The sequence below is a fragment of the Bufo gargarizans genome, chromosome 4 (genome assembly GCF_014858855.1).
Source record: "Bufo gargarizans isolate SCDJY-AF-19 chromosome 4, ASM1485885v1, whole genome shotgun sequence".
Classification (NCBI taxonomy): Eukaryota; Metazoa; Chordata; class Amphibia; order Anura; family Bufonidae; genus Bufo; species Bufo gargarizans.
The window spans coordinates 59,333,946-59,354,327 of NC_058083.1; positions in this window are offsets into that span (position 1 = coordinate 59,333,946).

A 20,382-nucleotide genomic window follows, 5' to 3' on the forward strand; every position below is an offset into this window, starting at 1 on the left:
GCAGAAGACCCCACCGGGTACCACTCATCTCCACTACAAATAGGAAAAAGAGGCTACAATTTGCACGAGCTCACCAAAATTGGACAAAAAAGTGTCACACATGTGGTATCGCCGTACTCAGGAGAAGTTGGGGAATGTGTTTTGGGGTGTCATTTTACATATAACAATGCTGGGTGAAAGAAATATCTCTGTCAAATGACAACATTGTATAAAAAAATGGGAAAAGTTGTCTTTTGCCGAGATATTTCTCTCACCCAGCATGGGTATATGTAAAATGACACCCCAAAACACATTGCCCAACTTCTCCTGAGTACGGCGATACCACATGTGTGACCCTTTTTGCAGCCTAGGTGGGCAAAGGGGCCCACATTCCAAAGAGAACCTTTAGGATTTCGCAGGGCATTTTTTACACATTTTGATTTCAAACTACTTCTCACGCATTAGGGCCCCTAAAATGCCAGGGCAGTATAACTACCCCACAAGTGACCCCATTTTGGAAAGAAGACACCCCAAGGTATTTCGTGATGGGCATAGTGAGTTCATGGAAGTTTTTCTTTTTTGTCACAAGTTAGTGGAATATGAGACTTTGTAAGAAAAAAAAAGAAACATTTTCCGCTAACTTGTGACAAAAAATAAAAAATTCTAGGAACTCACCATGCCCCTCACGGAATACCTTGGGGTGTCTTCTTTCCAAAATGGGGTCACTTGTGCGGTATTTATACTGCCCTGGCATTTTAGGGGCCCTAATGCGTGAGATGTAGTTTGAAATCAAACTGTGTAAAAAATGGCCTGTGAAATCCTAAAGGTGCTCTTTAGAATGTGGGCCCCTTTTTCCACCTAGGCTGCAAAAAAGTGTCACACATGTGGTATCGCCGTACTCAGGAGAAGTTGGGCAATGTGGTTTGAGGTGTCTTTTTACATATACCCATGCTGGGTGAGAGAAATATCTCTCTATAATGACAACTTTGTATAAAAAAAATGGGAAAAGTAGATTTTTAGAGAGATATTTCTCTCACCCAGCATGGGTATATGTAAAAAGACACCCCAAAACACATTTCCCTACTTCTTCCGAGTACGGCGATACCAATGTGTTTTGGGGTGTCTTTTTACATATACCCATGCTGGGTGAGAGAAATATCTCTCTAAAAATCTACTTTTCCCATTTTTTTTTTATACAAAGTTGTCATTATAGAGAGATATTTCTCTCACCCAGCATGGGTATATGTAAAAAGACACCTCAAACCACATTGCCCAACTTCTCCGGAGTATGGCGATACCACATGTGTGACACTTTTTTGCAGCCTAGAGGCGCAAAGGGGACCAAATTCCTTTTAGGAGGGCATTTTTAGACATTTGGATCCCAGACTTCTTCTCACGCTTTAGGGCCCCTAAAATGCCAGAGCAGTATAAATACCCCACATGTGACCCCATTTTGGAAAGAAGACACCCCAAGGTATTCAATTAGGGGCATGGCGAGTTTTTTTTTTGCACAAGTTAGCGGAAATAGTTTTTTTTGTTTTTTTTTTCGCACAAAGTCTCCCTTTCCGCTATCTTGGGACAAAAAGTTCAATCTTTCATGGACTCAATATGCCCCTCAGCGAATACCTTGGGGTGTCTTCTTTCCGAAATGGGGTCACATGTGGGGTATTTATACTGCCCTGGCATTTTAGGGGCCCTAAAGCCTGAGAAGAAGTCTGGAATATAAATGTCTAAAAAATACGCATTTGGATTCCATGAGGGGTATGGTGAGTTGTCACAAGTTAGTGGAATATGAGACTTTGTAAGAAAAAACAAACAAAAAAATAATATCAATTTCCGCTAACTTGTGCCAAAATAAAATGTCTGAATGGAGCCTTACAGGGGGGTGATCACCCCATATAGACTCCCTGATCACCCCCCCCCTCTAAGGCTCCATTCAGACGTCCGTATGTGTTTTGAGGATCCGCGGATCCATGGATCGGATCCGCAAAACACATACGGACGTCTGAATGGAGCCTTACTGGGGGGTGATCAATGACAGGGGGGTGATCAGGGAGTCTATATGGGGTGATCACCCCCCTATCATTGATCACCCCCCTGGAAGGCTCCATTCAAACGTCCGTATGTGTTTTGCGGATCCGTGGATCCGCAAAACACATACGGACATCTGAATGGAGCCTTCCAGGGGGTTGATCAATGACAGGGGGGTGATCAGGGTGTTAATAAAGGGTTAATAAGTGACAGGGGGGGGGGTGTAGTGTAGTGGTGTTTGGTGCTACTTATTACTGAGCTACCTGTGTCCTCTGGTGGTCGATCCAAGCAAAAGGGACCACCAGAGGACCAGGTAGCAGGTATATTAGACTCTTATCAAAACAGCGTCTAATATACCTTTTAGGGGTTAAAAAAATCGCATCTACAGCCTGCCAGCGAGCGATCGCCGCTGGCAGGCTGTAGATCAGCTAGTTTACCTGCACTTCTGTCAACGCGCGCTCCTGTGTGCGCGCGCGTTCACAGGAAATCTCGCTTCTCGCGAGATGACGCCCCGGCGCGTCCAGGAGGAATAACAGGGCCGCCGCAAAGACGCAATCCTGCGTTTGACGGTCCTGAGCTGGTTAAATTTATTAAAAACACTTTTTTTACTTTTTTTTTTTCTTTAATTTATTTCTGATGTTCAATTTTGGGGTCTGATCCCCTCTGCAATGCATTACAATACATCTGTATTGTAATGCATTGCCTATTACTGTATGACACGGAGTCATACACTAACAGTTTGCCTAGGAGACCGGGCCTGAGGGCAGCCTCTGCATGTCACGTATCGGGTCCCCGCCACAGCAGCGCGGGGACTCGATGCGCTCACTCACCCGACACAAACCCCCTTCTATGTCGCGGTCAGTGCGGACCGCGGCATAGAAGGAGTTAATCCGCCGGCATCGGCTTTATAAAAGGGGTTAATCCGCCGGCGGATACAGCAGGGGCCCGGCAGTGATTGCGCGTGCACCGGTCCAGTGCCTGCCCGATCACCATGACGTACTATTACGTCAAATTGCGGGAACGCAGTGGTTTCCATGACGTAGTAGTACGTCATAGGTCTGGAAGGGGTTAAGGTTTTGCTGTTTATGCTTGCAATGTTTCAGGAAAGATGGATGAAAAATGGAAAACTGCAAAAAAAAAAAAAGGGGACATTTAGAAAGTTCATCTCCATTTGCTTTGTTCTGGTGAACCATATAAAGAGTTAAAAAAAAGTTTGTAAGGTTTTAAATAATTTGACGGGTGTACTTTCTAAAATGGGGTCATTTATGAATGGTTTCTGTTCTGTTAAGCCCCTCAATATCACTTCAGAACTGAATTGTTCCTTTACAGAAAAAATTGCCTCAAATTCCAAGACTTCCAATGTCCTAAAAAACATATATAAAATGACATTTACAAAATGATGCCTGCATAAAGAAGAAATATGGCGAATAGCAACTATTTTTCTATTTTTTGTGTACATTTTGGATTTATTTTATAAGTAAAGATAAAAGACTCAAATTTTCTACTAACATGAAGTACAATGTGTCACAAAAACAATCTCAAGAGCTTGAATAAGCATTCCAAAGTTATTATTACATAAAGGGACGTCAAATTTGCAAAACTAGGGTCAGGTTGGTGGAAAATGGCAGGGTCCTGCAGGTGTGAACTGTACCACTGTTTACGTGCTATTAGTTTATTTACATTGTATTTGTCTATAATTGTGACTTGTTAACAATCGGACCACATTTTATTGGTAATCAAACCGGTGTATTGCAGACCCGCTGTATGCGAGCCGCAATACGGACACAGCCATGTGCATGAGCCCTAAGGGTGTTTCCTAATCCCCCCCCCCCCTCCTTCTTCCTGGTCTTCACCCTTTAGCCCCTGTACAAGGATCTGAACTGCACAGCAGGGGAACCACCAGGCCTTTAACTCTTGGAGTTGTCTCTTTTTAGTGACATCTAACCCACAGTGGTCAAGAGACACCACTGCAGAGCAGTGAGGGATCAGGCAACACTGTAGTCAGTGACAAGCCAAGGTCAAGGCAGGCAGAATACGAGCAATCCACTAAGCCTAAAGATCAGGGTGTGCAATACAGGGTAAGAAGGAGGGGCAGGCAAAGGACAGGTACCGAAGGATCAAATCTGGAAACAGAGTTCGGTACAAGAATTTAACACACCTTTGCATGAAAGTAGCTACAGTGCCTTGCAACAGTATTCACTTTTTTCGTGTTTTGGTGCCTCACAACCTGGAATTAACATGGATAGTTTGAGGATTTGCATCATGCAATTTACAGAACATGCCGACAACTCTGAAGATTTTTTTATTTTATTTTTTTATTGTGAAGCAAACAACTAATAGGACAAAATAACAGAAAAAGTCAATGTGCAGAACTATTCACCCCCTAAAGTCAGTACTTTGTAGAGCCGTCTTTTGCAGCAATCACAGCTCCAAGTCACTTTGGATAAGTCTCTATGAGCTTGCCACATCTCACCACTGGGAATTTTGCCCGTTCCCCCTTGCAAAACTGCTCCAGCTCCTACAGGTGGGATGTTTGCGCTTGTGAACAGCGATCTTTAACTCTGACCACAGATTTTTTGTTGGATTGAGATCTGGGCTGTGAATCGGCCATTCCAACACATTTACATGTTTCCCCTTAAACCACTCAAGTGTTGCTGTAGCAGTGTGTTTGGGGTTATTGTCCTACTGGAAGCTGAACCTCCGTCCTAGCCTCAAATCACGCACAGAGTGGGACAGGTTTTGCTCCAGAATATCCCTATATTTAGCACCATCTATCTTTCCATCAACTCTGACCAGTTTCCCAGTCCCATCCTCCCCACCATGATGCTGCCACCACCATGTTTCACTGTAGGGATGGTGTTCTTTGGATGATGTGATGTGTTGGGTTTGCGCCATACATAGCGTTTTCTTTGGTGGCCGAAAAGTTCAATTTTAGTCTCGTCAGACCCGAGCACCTTCCTCTGTACATTTTCGGAGTCCCCCACTTGCCTTTTCACAAACTAGCTGAAAGTAATGGCTTTCCTCTGACCACTCTGCCATTAAGCCCAACTCTATGAAACGTACGGCTTATTGTCGTCCTATGTACAGATACTCCAGTCTCTGCTGTGGAACTCTGCAGCTCCTCCAGGGTCACCTTAGGTCTCTGTGCTGCCTCTCTGATTAATGTCCTCCTTGACCGGTCCGTGAGTTTTGGTGGGCGGCCGTCTCTTGGCAGGTTTGCTGTTGTGCCTTGTTCTTTCCATTTGGTTATGATAGATTTGATGGTGCTCCTGGGGATCATCAAAGATTTGGATATTTTTTATAACCTAACCCTGACTTGTACTTCTCAACACCATTGTCCCTTACTTGTTTGGAGAGTTCCCTGGTCTTCATGGCAGTGTTTGGTTGGTGAAGCCTCTTGCTTAGGTGTTGCAGGCTCTGGTGTGTATATGTAATGACAGATCATGTGACACTTAGATTGGACACAGGTGACATCATGTCACTAATCATGTGACTTCTGAAGGTAATTGGTTGCACCAGAGCTTTTTATGGGCTTCCTAACAAAGGGGGTGAATACATACGCACATGGCAATTTTCTGTTATCTATTTCTAAACAATGGTTTTAGTTATATATTTTTCTCAATTCACTTCCCCGACTTAGACGATTGTGTTCTGATCCATCACATACAGTTCAGATTAACAAAACATTGAACTTAAGGCTGTAATATAACAATATACGAAAAAAGTCAAGGGGGGATGAATACTTTTTCAAGGCACTGTAACTAGAACCTACTGCTCAGCCACCCTCCCATGGGGATAGTGGCTTAACTACCTTGAAGTGGACAGCAATGGGAACCCCAATGCAGCAGTGTAACAGGAGATCTTGTCCATACACAGTAGAGGCTGCAGCAGTATAACAGGAAAACATTAACTGTCAGTCATACACAGTAGAGGCTGCAGCAGTGTAAGAGGAGAACATTAACTGTCAGTCATACACAGTAGAGGCTGCAGCAGTGTAACTGGAGAACATGACATCTTAGTCATACACAGTAGAGGCTGCAGCAGTGTAAGAGGAGAACATGACATCTCAGTCATACACAGTAGAGGCTGCAGCAGTGTAAGAGGAGAACATGACATCTCAGTCATACACAGTAGAGGCTGCAGCAGTGTAAGAGGAGAACATGACATCTTAGTCATACACAGTAGAGGCTGCAGCAGTGTAAGAGGAGAACATGACATCTCAGTCATACACAGTAGAGGCTGCAGCAGTGTAAGAGGAGAACATGACATCTCAGTCATACACAGTAGAGGCTGCAGCAGTGTAAGAGGAGAACATGACATCTTAGTCATACACAGTAGAGGCTGCAGCAGTGTAAGAGGAGAACATGACATCTTAGTCATACACTGTAGCGGCTGCAGCAGTGTAAGAGGAGAACATGACATCTTAGTCATACACAGTAGAAGCTGTAGCAGTGTACTGGAGAAGCATCAGATCTCAGTCACACACAGTAGAAGCTGTAGCAATCTAACAGAGACATCCCTCATGGTTTGGATTGAAACATACCTGATGCCCAGCAGCAGTGGCGGATTACAATAGGGGCATTCAAGTCTGCATCACCGGGCCCAGCACCACTGGAGGACCCAACGCCGACCCGAACGCCCACATACTGCAGCGGGGCACAGGGGCGCATAGTTCCCTGCCCCGCCGCCAATCTCCACCATAGGCTTCCCCAGCGGAAGAGCTGGCATCTGGGCAGAGCAGAGTTGGCCTCTGCCCTCCCCTATCCTCTTGTCCAGAGGCTGACTCCCCACAGGCTACCCCAGCGGAAGAGCTGGCCTCTGGGCAGAGCACAGTTGGCCTCTGCCCTCCCCTATCCTCTTGTCCAGAGGCTGACTCCCCACAGGATACTCCAGAGGAAGAGCTGACATCTGGGCAGAGCGCAGTTGGCCTCTGCCCACCAAGTACCCACAGCTCCAAGCTAGAGAACAACAATGAAGCAAGGAGTAGCAGACGCCCACTCAACAGCTGGGGACATACAGAACAGAGCCAGGCCCCAGAGTTCAACAGGACCAGTGTTTGTTTAAGGGTGGGCTACTCGACTAACTCAGGCACCGACCGACAGGAGGTCAGGTACCTGGTTAGTCTACTGTTGGGAGGGGAGAAATTTGACGGACTGAACCGTCACTGGGGCTGCTGGAGAAGCCTGAGGGCCAGCCTCCTTCCTACGGACTATGGACCCAGAACTATGGAGAACCCCTCACACCTTTTGGGGTTACAAGGAACTATGAACCCTGATTTATGTGTGGAATTTATATGCCACATATTTCCTATTGCCCATTAAAAAGGCATGGTGTGGATTAAGCAACACAAAAAGGGTTAACTCTGCACTGAGACTCCCACTGATTGTGTTAGTGATGGGATTAAGATAGCTGACTCTAGGAGCAGCCGACTCCTAGATGAGTAGATCACCCTATGATACACTCAGGAGATAATCCCATCATGTGTCTCTTCTCTCCCTATTCATTCATTATGGAGGGGGTGAAGATGTCTGTTTGCATGTTGTTCATGGTTGATTGCGTTATGTTGTTAGACTTCTTGAACTGTAAATATACTGAGTTGATCTTCAATAAAGAGAGTTTGTTTTACCCTCAACATAGAGCCTTGTCTCATGTGTGGGGGGGAAGGCTGTATATATACACTGGGGATTCTTATACGCTGTATACTCCCCTGGCTATATTCACTGAGCTGATTTAAGAGCTTGTTCCTGCATCGCTCTCTGAAGGAAGCGAGGTTCACCCACTGGAGCCTGGAGCCTTGTCGTAGGTCCAGGGTGGGTAGGAGACGGTGAGACCTTAACCAAGCTGCGGTGTTTCGTGGGGTCTGCAGTGCTTACGGTGTCAAGTGGAGTGCTTGGAGCCCTCGGGAAGCACTAGGAGCATCCATCAACGGAGGTACCCAGTCGGGGTGCCAGGAGATCCGTTACAATATTCTTGTACAGAGGAGCAGTATTATAGTAGTTATATTCTTGTACATAGGAGCAGTATTATAGTAGTTATATTCTTGCACATAGGAACAGTATTATAGTAGTTATATTCTTGTACATAGGAGCAGTATTATAGTAGTTATATTCTTGTACATAGGAGCAGTATTATAGTAGTTATATTCTTGTATATAGGAGCAGTATTATAGCAGTTATATTCTTGCACATAGGAACAGTATTATAGTAGTTATATTCTTGTACATAGGAGCAGTATTATAGTAGTTATATTCTTGTACATAGGAGCAGTATTATAGTAGTTATATTCTTGTACATAGGAGCAGTATTATAGTAGTTATATTCTTGTACATAGGAGCAGTATTATAATAGTTATATTCTTGTACATAGCAGGCAGTATTATAGTAGTTATATTCTTGTACATAGGAGCAGTATTATAGTAGTTATATTCTTGTACATAGGAGCAGTATTATAGTAGTTATATTCTTGTACATAGGAGCAGTATTATAATAGTTATATTCTTGTACATAGCAGGCAGTATTATAGTAGTTATATTCTTGTACATAGGAGCAGTATTATAGTAGTTATATTCTTGTACATAGGAGCAGTATTATAGTAGTTATATTCTTGTACATAGGAGCAGTATTATAGTAGTTATATTCTTGTACATGGAAGCAGTATTATAGTAGTTATATTCTTGTACATAGGAGCAGTATTATAGTAGTTATATTCTTGTACATGGAAGCAGTATTATAGTAGTTATATTCTTGTACATAGGAGCAGTATTATAGTATTTATATTCCTGTACATAGGAGGCAGTATTATAGTAGTCATACTCTTGTACATAGGAGCAGTATTATAGTAGTTATACTCTTGTACATAGGAGCAGTATTATAGTAGTTATATTCTTGTACATAGGAGCAGTATTATAGCAGTTATATTTGTGATGGACTGAACCGGGCCAGCCTTCTTCCTATGGACTATGGACCCAGAACTATGGAGACCCCCTCACACCTTTTGGGGTTACAAGGAACTATGAACCCTGTTTATGTGTGGAATTTATATGAAACATATTTCCTATTGCCCATTAAAGGTGCAGGATGTGGATTCAGCAACACACATGTCAGCCATGGGGTCCAGATTTTCAAATATTTCTCATGCTGTCTGGCTTCCTAGCCGGCCAGCTCCTCCAATCTGCACATCTGATCTACTTTTAGCTCCCAATGCGAAAGTGACGGTGGATCTTCACTGAGCCATTTCTGTGGAATAAGTAACCTCGCTGCCTGTATCAAGTGTGTAGGTAAATTCCTTTTAGATGGGAACAAGGCCGGCGTGGGGAGCCAGAGAAGTACCAGTTCTGGTGTCAGCTGAATGTGAGTATTCATTACTTTGTCGATTGTGGCTGATACCCCGTCCCAGTACGAGCGGAGTCTTGGGCAAGACCAAAATATGTGAGTTTGCAAATCAATCGCCTCCTTACACCTCCAGCACAGGTCCGACTTGCTTAGGCCTTTAGAGAATAATTGTTTAGGGGTCTGGTACCACTGGGTAAGCGTCTTGTATGAGTGCTCTTGCACCTTCACGCATCTCGAGAAGCCACGGGAATGTGCATGGATGCGCAAAATGTCTGTTTCTGTGAAATCTAAGTCAAGCTCAGTAGCCCAGGTTTTCAAATAGTGTGGGATCCCTATAGGGTTTTGGACATTGAGTGCTAAATACAGCTTGGAGATTACTTTACTGGGGGAGGACTCCAAATGCATCAGCTTCTCAAACCAGGTAGTTTCCGCTGTGCCTAATATCCAGCAATGGCCTACTAATAGAGTTAAGTTCAATAGTATCTAGAAAATTGCTAGAAGATAGAACACGGAGTATGGGGTGTTGGTCTCGGAGAGCACCAGATGCTCCATCCAAGAATTCTGTAATGGTGTAAATGTGCAATTTATTCCACACTGGTGATATGTTGTCTGCGGTGGGTCTAGCAATGAATGGAGCGAGGTCAGCTGGCATCAGTGGTGACGGGACATGTAGCAAACCTCTGTCTTTATTCAGTTGCCTGATAACGGCCGCTGTACCTTTAAGCAGCACTTGTGAGTGAAGTGAAGATGAGTTCAGGACCCATAACCCTGCTCTCTGTTTCTTATCGAGCTGGGAAATCTCAAGTTCCCTACCTAAGATGTGAGACCAGGGGGCGTGTATGTGCAACCACCTCTTCAGGTGTATGGCTTTATAATATAGTTGGGCATCAGGTAGAGCCATGCCTCCCTGGGCTTTCCGTAGTACCAACATGCGATGTGCCAGTCTCACTCCCCTCCCCCCCCAGAGGAATATGCTAAAAAGCCGCCTGATTTGCGTGAAGAAGGAAGAGGGGAGAAAGACAGGCAGCATCTGCATGACGTACAGTAACTTAGGCATAATAAATGCCTTCAGCAAGTTCTTCCGGCCCATCCACGAGACATATGGGATCCGCAATGTGTGCAGCTGTTGCTGAATATCTTTTAATAACGTGGCGTAGTTTAGTTGGAATAATTTATCTAATTTGCAAGGGATCTTGATACCCAGGTAGGACAGGTGAGATGTTTGCCATATGAAAGGTGTTTTGGATTTAATTAAGTGAATCTGCTTGGCAGGTGTAGACACATTCATGGCTTCTGACTTAGTATAATTTACTTTGAAATTGGACACCTGCCCATACCGCTCAAACAAGGACAACAGATGCGGGAAGGCCTCGACCGGGTTGGAGACCATGACCAGAAGGTTGTCAGCATAAGCTGCGTTAAGATATTCGGTGGTGCTATTTTCCAGCTTTAGACCCTATGATACCGGGATGTTCTCTAATAGCCTGGAGCAAAGTTTCCATTACTAGGATGTACAGGGCAGGTGACAGGGGGCAGCCCTGCCTCGTCCCATTCCTTATAGGGAAGGGAGGTGATAAGGTGCGGTGATAAGGTGCCATTGACTCTGATCCGGGCGCTAGGGTCACCATACAGCGACATAATAGCGCTTTGGAACTGTTGGGGGAAGCCAAACTTTTGCAAGGTTCTTAACATGTAGGCCCAATTCACCCGGTCAAAGGCCTTCTCCGCATCTATACCCAGCAGGACCAGGGGGAGGCGTTTTTTCACGGCCAGCTGTATGGTGGACAGAATTCTACAGGAATTGTGACTGCCTTCCCTACCAGGGACAAAACCCACCTGTTCAGGGTTAATGAGTTTCGGTAAAAAGACACTAATCCTAGTCGCCAAAAGTTTCGCCCAGACCTTGATGTTGACATTTAAAAGCGAAATTGGTCTATAACTGCCACACAACTTTGGGTCCTTCCCGGGTTTAGGGAGAATAGTGACTGTGGCCTCAAGGGACTGTTTGTGTAACCGGGAACCGTTCAGGAGCTCATTGCACCAGGGAGCCAAGTGGGGAGCTAGGACATTTGAAAATTTCTTGTAATATCCCACTGGGAAGCCGTCGGGGCCCGGGCTCTTCCCCATTGGCATAGACCCTAAGATGCTAGTAACTTCTTTCTCCGTTACGGGGGAAAGTAGAGTTTGACCCTCTTCCTCGGTCAAGGTGGGAAGACGTAGATGTCCTAGAAAATTATCTATCAGGGTACCCCTATCTGCAGTAGACCCCGGCACCTCATCAGGGAGACCATATAGATCTCGAAAAAATTTCTGAAACTCGCTGGCTATATCTGACGTTTTATGTAAGGTAGTGCCATCTTTCGTATTGATTCCCGCTATATACATCGATTCCTTTTTTTGCTTAAGAAGAGAGGACATGAGTTTCGTGCCCTTGTCCCCATGGGAGTAAAAGCGAAATTGTGAATATTGGTATGTTTTCGAATAACTAACATTTAGGTGGTCAGTCAGTTGTTTACGTAGAATGGTCAGCTGCTCTTGGGCCATCAGGGCTCTAGAACGCTTATGCACCGATTCAATAGCAGCAATCTGTTTAAGTAGAGAGTTTAAGTGCTCCTGTCTATCCCTTTTAACTTTACTGCCTAGTGCAATGAGCTCCCCCCTCATGACCTGTTTGTGCGTCTCCCAGATAGTTGTGAGTGGCATACTTTCCGTACAATTCTCTTTGAAGAACCAGGTCATTTTCTGACTGAGGTTATTCAGGTCCGATTGTTTGTCCAGGAGTGTCTTGTTTAACCGCCAATGTCTGGTATGTGATGGCAGGGTCGGGAACTGGAGAGAGGTAGTCACTGGGGCATGGTCGGAGACCGTAATGGGTTCAATGGTAGATTTCTCCACCCTGTCAGCACAGCTACCTGAGATTAGGACATAGTCCAACCTCTTATAGGTATTATGCGGGGCTGAAAAGAAAGTGTAGTCCCTTTCGGCAGGATGGAGTAACCTCCACGAATCTACTAAGTTGACATCAGCCAAGTATGTGTTAACCCGTCCCAAAGCCGCCTGAGTTAATTGGGATGAGCCATCAGACGCATCCACTAAGGGGTTCAACGTCATATTAAGGTCACCTCCTAGTAAACTAATAACCTCAGCTAAGGATGCGAATGTCTTCAGAGTACTGATAAGCCATTTTGTCTGACCCCGATTAGGGCTATATAGACTGGCAAGAGTCACTACCTGGGTACCTATTGAGCCCTTCACAAATACATACCGCCCTTCCGGATCATTTTGTATGCAGGTTAATTGGAAAGGGACTCTCTAGGAAACAGATATCTGTGTGCAATTTTTTCAGCAAACGTACAACCTGCGACCTCTTCTGTGGGGTGTTGAACCCTCTAACATTAAATGAAGTTCATTTAATCAGTGCCATGGTACGGACTAGATGGGTACCATAGAGCTATTAGCAATTCGGATTCATGCGTGCGACCAGGGAAACATGTTAAAATGAGTAACAGTAAGAACAACCAGGAAATGGAGTAAATCTCCAACATGGGTATCGGGTGACTTGTGCCTAACGCGCAGCCTATCAGAAGAAGGCAAAGCGCGAATGGCCCAAGCCAGCCTGTTTTGAGGCGCTTGCACCAGGATTGCGCCAATAAATCCCTGGTGAGTGCCATGTAGTTCCGTAGACAAACGGCAATACGGGGGGAGTAAGCCAGCCTGTCTCCCAAGCCATGGCAAACAGAGTCAAATAAAATGAACAGCTTATCAACCTAGCCATCAATCAAATGGCCTGACCGGCCCTAAGGCCCCTAGTAGGCCTAGACACACCATACCACAATACCCCAACAGTGAAGCAGTTAAACATACCAAATAAACTGTTATAACAGATATATAGGATATATATAAGGAACGTGGCTGCACACCTATGCTAGTGGGGAAGGTATTGCATAGAAGTGTTTCGTGGACCACCCGGCCGGGTCGGACCACCAAGGTGCTGCTCAACCGCCACTCAACAACCAGAGGTATTCCATTCTGGGCCCTGTGTCGCGAGGTAGCGGCCGAACATCGCCCAGTAGGCAGCAAACAAAACAAGCACATAGAATTTCAGTTTATACTTGCACATCGGAACACTGAAAACATCTATAATGCGGGTTGGCCCAACATCTCCGGTTCTGGCAGCCGCCATCTGCAAGCGAGGTAAGTGCTGTCAAGCAAGACGTACAGCTCAGGGCCTGTTGTTGGATTTCCTTTTCGACATCGCTTTAATCCACCTCTGCTCCGAGGGCAATTCATGTAGCGGGACTCCCGTATCGGCAGATGGAAGCCATGATGGTATGTCCAGGGGAGTCGTCTGGAGCAGAGTCCACGCCGCTGGTAAGTCCGCCGGAGTACGGATCGTGCATCTCTTACCCTCAGAAGAAAAGGTCAGTCCAAATGGGAAGAGCCACTTGTAGGGCAGCTTAATAGCCCGTAGATGGTCCGTGAGCGGTCTCAGGATTCTCCGCTTGCTCAATGTTGAGGGTGCTAAGTCCTGGAACAAGAGAACCTTGGCTCCTTCATAGAGCGGTTCCTTCTGTTCTCTGGCGGCCTTAAGGATCGCCGCTGTGTCAGTATACCGCAACAGGCCGCAGACCACGTCTCTCGGTGGGTCAGTGTCCTTCGGTTTCGGCCGAAGTGCTCTGTGGATACGCTCCACACAAATCTCAGCAGCCCGTTCAGCTCCTAGTAGGCCGGAGAATATGGCGGCCGCCGCTTCAGGAAGAGCTTCATGCGGCACCAGCTCTGGAAGACCTCGCAGCCTGACATTTTTTCTACGGCTGCGGTTCTCCTGGTCTTCTATTAAAGCATATGCATTGTCCAGAGAGGAGGCAAGCGCAGCGCTGTTGTCGCCCAAAGTGTGGGCAAAAGTTAGTATGGCCGCCTGTGTGTGCTCCAACTTCTCCACACGATGCCGATGTGCTTCACATCGCTCTTGATTTCCGTGAGGTCTTGTATCACCGGAGCCAACGCTGAGGTTAGGGCTTGCTGTATGAACTGGCGCGAAATGGGTGCTGATGAATTAGCACGGAACCCAGCGTCTATTTCTGAGACGCCGTCCGCTCCCTCTGCGTCCTGCAGCCAGTCCTCGTGCTCAGGCGGCGCCATCTTGGCTGCACTCGCGGCCGGAGGTCTCTTGTTTAGAAATTTATCCATTTCTTGCAGACCGCGGTCCAATCTGTTGGGTTCTGGTTTGTCTCTGGGGATGTATCGACCCACTTTGCCCATTCTTTTCAGGCTAGTTAGCGAAATTAACCAGTTTGCTGGCTCACATGGAGAGGAGCTCTCTCACATGCGTCTGGCAAGGTCGGCAGTCAAGCTCCGCCCTTATAGTAGTTATATTCTTGTACATAGGAGCAGTATTATAGTAGTTATATTCCTGTACATAGGAGCAGTATTATAGTAGTTATATTCTTGTACATAGGAGGCAGTATTATAGTAGTTATATTCTTGTACATAGGAGGCAGTATTATCGTAGTTAAATTCTTGTACATAGGAGGCAGTATTATAGCAGTTATATTCTTGTACATAGAAGGCAGTAGTATAGTAGTTATATTCTTGTACATAGGAGCAGTATTATAGTAGTTATATTCTGGTACATAGGAGCAGTATTATAGTAGTTATATTCTTGTACATAGGAGGCAGTATTATAGTAGTTATATCCCTATACATAGGAGCAGTATTATAGTAGTTATATTCTTGTACATAGGAGCAGTATTATAGTAGTTATATTCTTGTACATAGGAGGCAATTTTTATTGGTATAAAACAAACATAAATACAAAAATACTTTTTCATCATAATAAATCAGACTTTTTCATCATTCAGTATAAATTATACATGTTCATCAGAAAATAAAATGCATATTAACTGTAACTTAAAAGCACATTTTAGCTAAAGCAGAAAAAGAAGAAAAGTAAAATAAAATAAGAAACAAACACAGTTACATCGTACACTTGAATCGTCAGTCTAGATGGACGTTCCTCCATAGTTTTATATTTTCCCCTTTTTTCCTGACCTCTAATGACCGGATCCACCTGAGTTCTGACATGATGAGGGTTATAGCTGTGGTATGATGGAATGGTTCGTTATGGATGGACACTCGGGTTCTGGTTTGCCAGTGGTAATATTTGATGACGGTGATTATCAGATACATGGTCCCCCGGTCGATGTTATTCACATGAGATGTGACACCATAAATAATTTCTGGGTATTTTAGGGACTGTAATGATGGGATTTTTAGCTTGGCGGATATGTCATGCCAGATTGTCCGCCCACCCCAGCACTCTGATATAAAATGGAGCATAGTCTCCTCCTGCTGACAACCTAAGGGACACATGTGATCTGACACACTGAGGAATTTTAGATTCCCCCTGACAAAGAGTTTTCCCTGCAATGAGAGCCAGCCAATATCACAGAACTTAGGGGGCAGCCTTGGTCCATTCAGAAGCCTCAGACTATCCTGTAAGGTTGAGGTTGGACAGTCTAGAAGTGCTAGCTGTAAACAGTAGAAGGTCCTACATACTCTGGAGTATAGATCTTTCCTGGTTTTACTCTCAATGAAAGACTTGTCTATACCCCATTTCTTCAGACATCTTACACCATAGTCCAGGTACTGGGGGAGGAAGTCACGAGTCAATCGACCCCTCTTGAGACTGCCGCCTCGCATCCAAGGTTCTGCAAAAGGCAATATCCAATCCCTGATACTATTCACCCACAGGGAGCTGTTGTTTGAGTCCAGGTCACCAAAATTAACTTTAAGAAACATGGAGTCAAAGAAAACCCTTGGATTTAACATATCCAGCCCACCCTCTCTCCTCTGTAGGTAGGTGATCCCTCTTTTTACTGGATTCAACCTGTTCCCCCATAACAGCTGGAAGAACAGGCTAAAGAGCCTAGCGGAGAGAGATTCTGGCAAAGGAAAGACGACAGAGATATACAAGAAGACGGGGACCAGGTAAGTCTTCAGCATAGTAACCCTTTCTCTATAGGTCAGCCTCCAGTTCTTCCATCGCTGAACCTTTATATTTCCGGCATCCAACTTTTCCTCCCAATTTAGTTTGGCATTATCTTCCCTACCAAATTTAACCCCAAGGATTTTAATATGGGTGGAGGCCTTCGCAAACTGTGGCAGATCAAAATCAGGGTCAGTATCCGATGTCCAGAAAGCTTGACTCTTCTCAAGGTTGACCAGAGACCCTGAAGCCTCCGAGTAGCTTCTGATGGCTGCCGACAACATCTCCACCTCACGAGGCTCAGATATCACCACAGTCACATCATCCGCGTAGGCAACAATACTCAGGGGCAGGCAATGGGGGACCGGCACCCCCTGAAAATCACACTCCTGCAGTGACCGCAGGAACGGGTCCAAGGCAAATACATACAGCAGTGGACTCAGCGGGCAACCCTGTCTCACCCCTGCCTCAACCCTGAATGTGTCACCCTGCCAACCATTGATTAGAGGAAAGCTCTCTGCCTCTCTGTACAAAGTTCTCAGCCAATCTACAAATTGTCCCGGAATGCCGTACTTTGATAAAGTGGCCCATAGATACTCGTGGTCTACTCTGTCAAAGGCTTTAGCCTGGTCCAGACCTACAACATATCTCCCACACCTCAGAGCTTTACATCTCTCAAACATCTCCCTTATCGAGATGACTGCTCCAGAGATGTTCCGCCCTTTTACTGTGCCGAACTGACAGCCTGCCAACAGTGCCCGGGACAAACAAACTAACCTAGAGAACAGAATTTTTGCCAAAATCTTCCTGTCGACATTCAAGAGGGCAATTGGCCTCCAGTTCTTGATGTCACTAGGCTCTTTCCCTTTAGACAGCAGAATTAACGAGGACACCCTCATGGACGGAGGCATCAGGTGATTTTCTAGACAATTTTTGTACACATCCACGAGGATTGGAGCTAAGTGGTCTCTGAACTTCTTATAAAATTCTGCAGTAATACCGTCTGGACCTGGTGCCTTCTTCAGATGTAATTTATCAATGGCCACTTTAACCTCCTCCACCGTTATTTCTGCTGTTAAAGGAGAAAAGTCCAAATCTCTAGTATCAGGCCCTGGAGTTGCCTCCAAAATTGGGTCACTTTTTTCTTATCCAAAGCCTTCCTCTGAAACAAGTCAGCATAGTAGCATCTCACCACCCCCAGGATACCCTCCCGAGATTCTTGTAAAACACCCTGGGAGTCAGTGAGACCTGTGATCAATTTTTTTGCTACGCGCTCCCGGCAGTTCTCAAAGGGATCAGGAGCCCCTAAGGACCCATAATCCCGTTCAGCTACCAGGGAGGTGTACCTGCTGTACTGATACTGCTTTATCTCAGATTTCAGCCGGTCAATCCTTTGTTGGTCATCCCCACCCATCGAATAGAGTGACTCCAATTCTTTGCGCAGTCTCAGATACTGGCCATACTTACTCTTCCCCTTCTTAACTGACAGTCTCTGTAAGAGGGACCTGATCTCCTCCTTGACATCCTCCCACCAGTCAGCCATGTTCTCATAGAAATCCACTCTGTCAAGTTGGCTCTGAAAGAAAGAGTAAATGTATTCCTGGACAGAGCTATCATCTAAAAGACTAGCGTTCAGTTTCCATAGCCCTCTACCAAGATCTGGATGCTTAGTGGCGCCCAAACAAAAGTACAAGGCCAAATGGTCAGAATAAGGGACTGTCTTTTCCCTTCTTTCACTGATGGCTTCAGTAGGACTCACCAGAGCCAGATCTATCCTACTACTGTGTCCTGCACAGGTGTAAGTGAACTTTGGACGCCTACCACCCTGTACAAAAACATCAGACAGGCCGGCATGCAGAATAATGTTGTTTAGGACCTTACAGTCCCTAGTAAGGGGTCTACCACTAGGCCTGTCACTGGTTGTAGTGGTGGCATTAAAGTCTCCAGCCATGATAATAGGAATAGATGTGAATAAGTATGGCTTAACATCATTAAAAAGCTGAGTCCTTTCGCTCACTGTCTGTGGCCCATAGACGTTAATAAGCCGGAGTCTTCTACCTCGGATGGTAATCTCTAGCAGAAGGCACCTTCCCATCGAGATCTCCGTTAGTCTATGTACAATTACATCATGGGTGTTAAACAAGATAGAGACCCCGGCATAAGGCTCCACACACATCGACCAAAAGGACGGACCAGACTGCCACTCTCGCTCTGTCTCTCTTATGAGACCTGAGATGTTTAAGCGTGTCTCTTGCAAGAAGAACACATCAGCCTTGAGGTATCTCAGGTGTTCGTAGACGGCATGTCTGGTCTTTCTAGCTCTAATACTATTCACATTGCTGGTGACCACTCTAAGATGGAAGTCTGCCATCAGGAGAAGAAGAAGAAAGATAACCCCCATCATCATAAATCAGGGTCAGAGTTTTCTTGCTGACTACCAGTTTCCATATCCCATACAGCCTGTGACTCGGCATGAAGAGGTCTCCTTTTTGTGGGAGGATCCCCTCCTGGGTCGTCATCACATTCCGCCATCATACGCTTCAGCTCTCTCTCTATTTCTGCCTCTCCATCTGACTCGGAGAGCACACCGTATCTGTTGGTTGTTACAGTTCCATCAGCCTGCCTGTCCACTCTAATTTTAGTGGGTTTTTGGACGGTGGTCCATTCACCCTCAGGCCTGCGGCTGGACTTATCTTTTTTCCGTTTAAGGATTTTATTTTCCCCAGTGGTGGGTGCTGGGGCAGGGGAGGAGACAGACTCTGGATGCTCTACAGGCTGCTCCACAACCTCCATGTCCCCCTCAGTGTTACCTGCCTGCGGGTGGTCCGGCACAGTATTATTCATGTGTGGGGTCTCTGGCACTGTGTATAATGACCCTGACAATAGCGCCTCCTCCTCCTGCTCCTCATCTGGGACATCTGTCCCTTCCACCAAGTCCTCATCAGGGAGATTTCTACAGATGTTATGCCACGCTTCAGGACAGTCTCTATGGGGGTGACCGATGTTACCGCACAGTTTACACCTTATGTTCTGGCAGGTGGCGCTCACATGGCCGATGTCCCCGCACAGGCTGCACTTCACCATGATGCAGACACTCGCCACGTGACCTGATTTCCCACACTTGAAGCATAGCCTGGGCTGACCAGCATAGAAACAAACCCCTTTCTCCCGGCCAATGAAGAAGGAATTGGGAAGGTGATGGGTGATGTTCTGGTGCTGGTGTAATGTAACCAGGACCCTCCATCCCCCAGTCCAGATTCCATCCTCATCCCTGGTCTTGGTCAGGTTTGACTTGAGGTCGCAATGCCTTCTGAGCCAGATAATAATATCCTGAGGGGGGACAGACTCGTTCCAGAAAATGATGGTGACATTTACAGTGTCAGGCTTAGAGATGGGAATGAAGCTGAACTTGTTCCACCCCTCAGTATCTCTGACCCGGGTGTAGAGAACCCAGAACCGGTCCAGATCAGACATGAGCTTGAAGCTAATATCATAGCCCTGTCTGTCTGGGAGGTTTATTACTGCCAGGATGTTGGCTGGCAGGAAGCCCATCTGAGTGCACAACATGTCTCTGACCACACACCTTCTGTCAGGGAGATCTTCTTTTGCCCCTTTATGTCTAAACCTGACAACGTTCCTTCTCTTGAAGGCCTGGCCTGTGTATCTGGCGTTAGAGGGAAATGATGGAGAACCCCGACTCCAAGCATTCCCAGATGTCTGACCAGTACCAGTATCCTGCGGGGGGTGACGTGTAGGCTGCTGACCGCCCGTACTGTGGGACTCTGCTGCCTGTGGTGTAACTAAAGGGGGGGACTCCTCAGCCTGAGACTGCACTGCCCCCTCCCCACCATCAATACCAGGGTTCTCTATGTTCCCAGCAGCCATAGATGACTCCTCCGCTGGAACATTATCACACACAGAAATATCAGCGACATCAGACATCTCAGCAGCCATAGAGGACTCCTCAGCTGGGACATTATCATCCACAGAGACATCAAACATCTCAGCAGCATTACAGTCCTCAGTATTAACCCCTTGCACCCCACAGACCTGA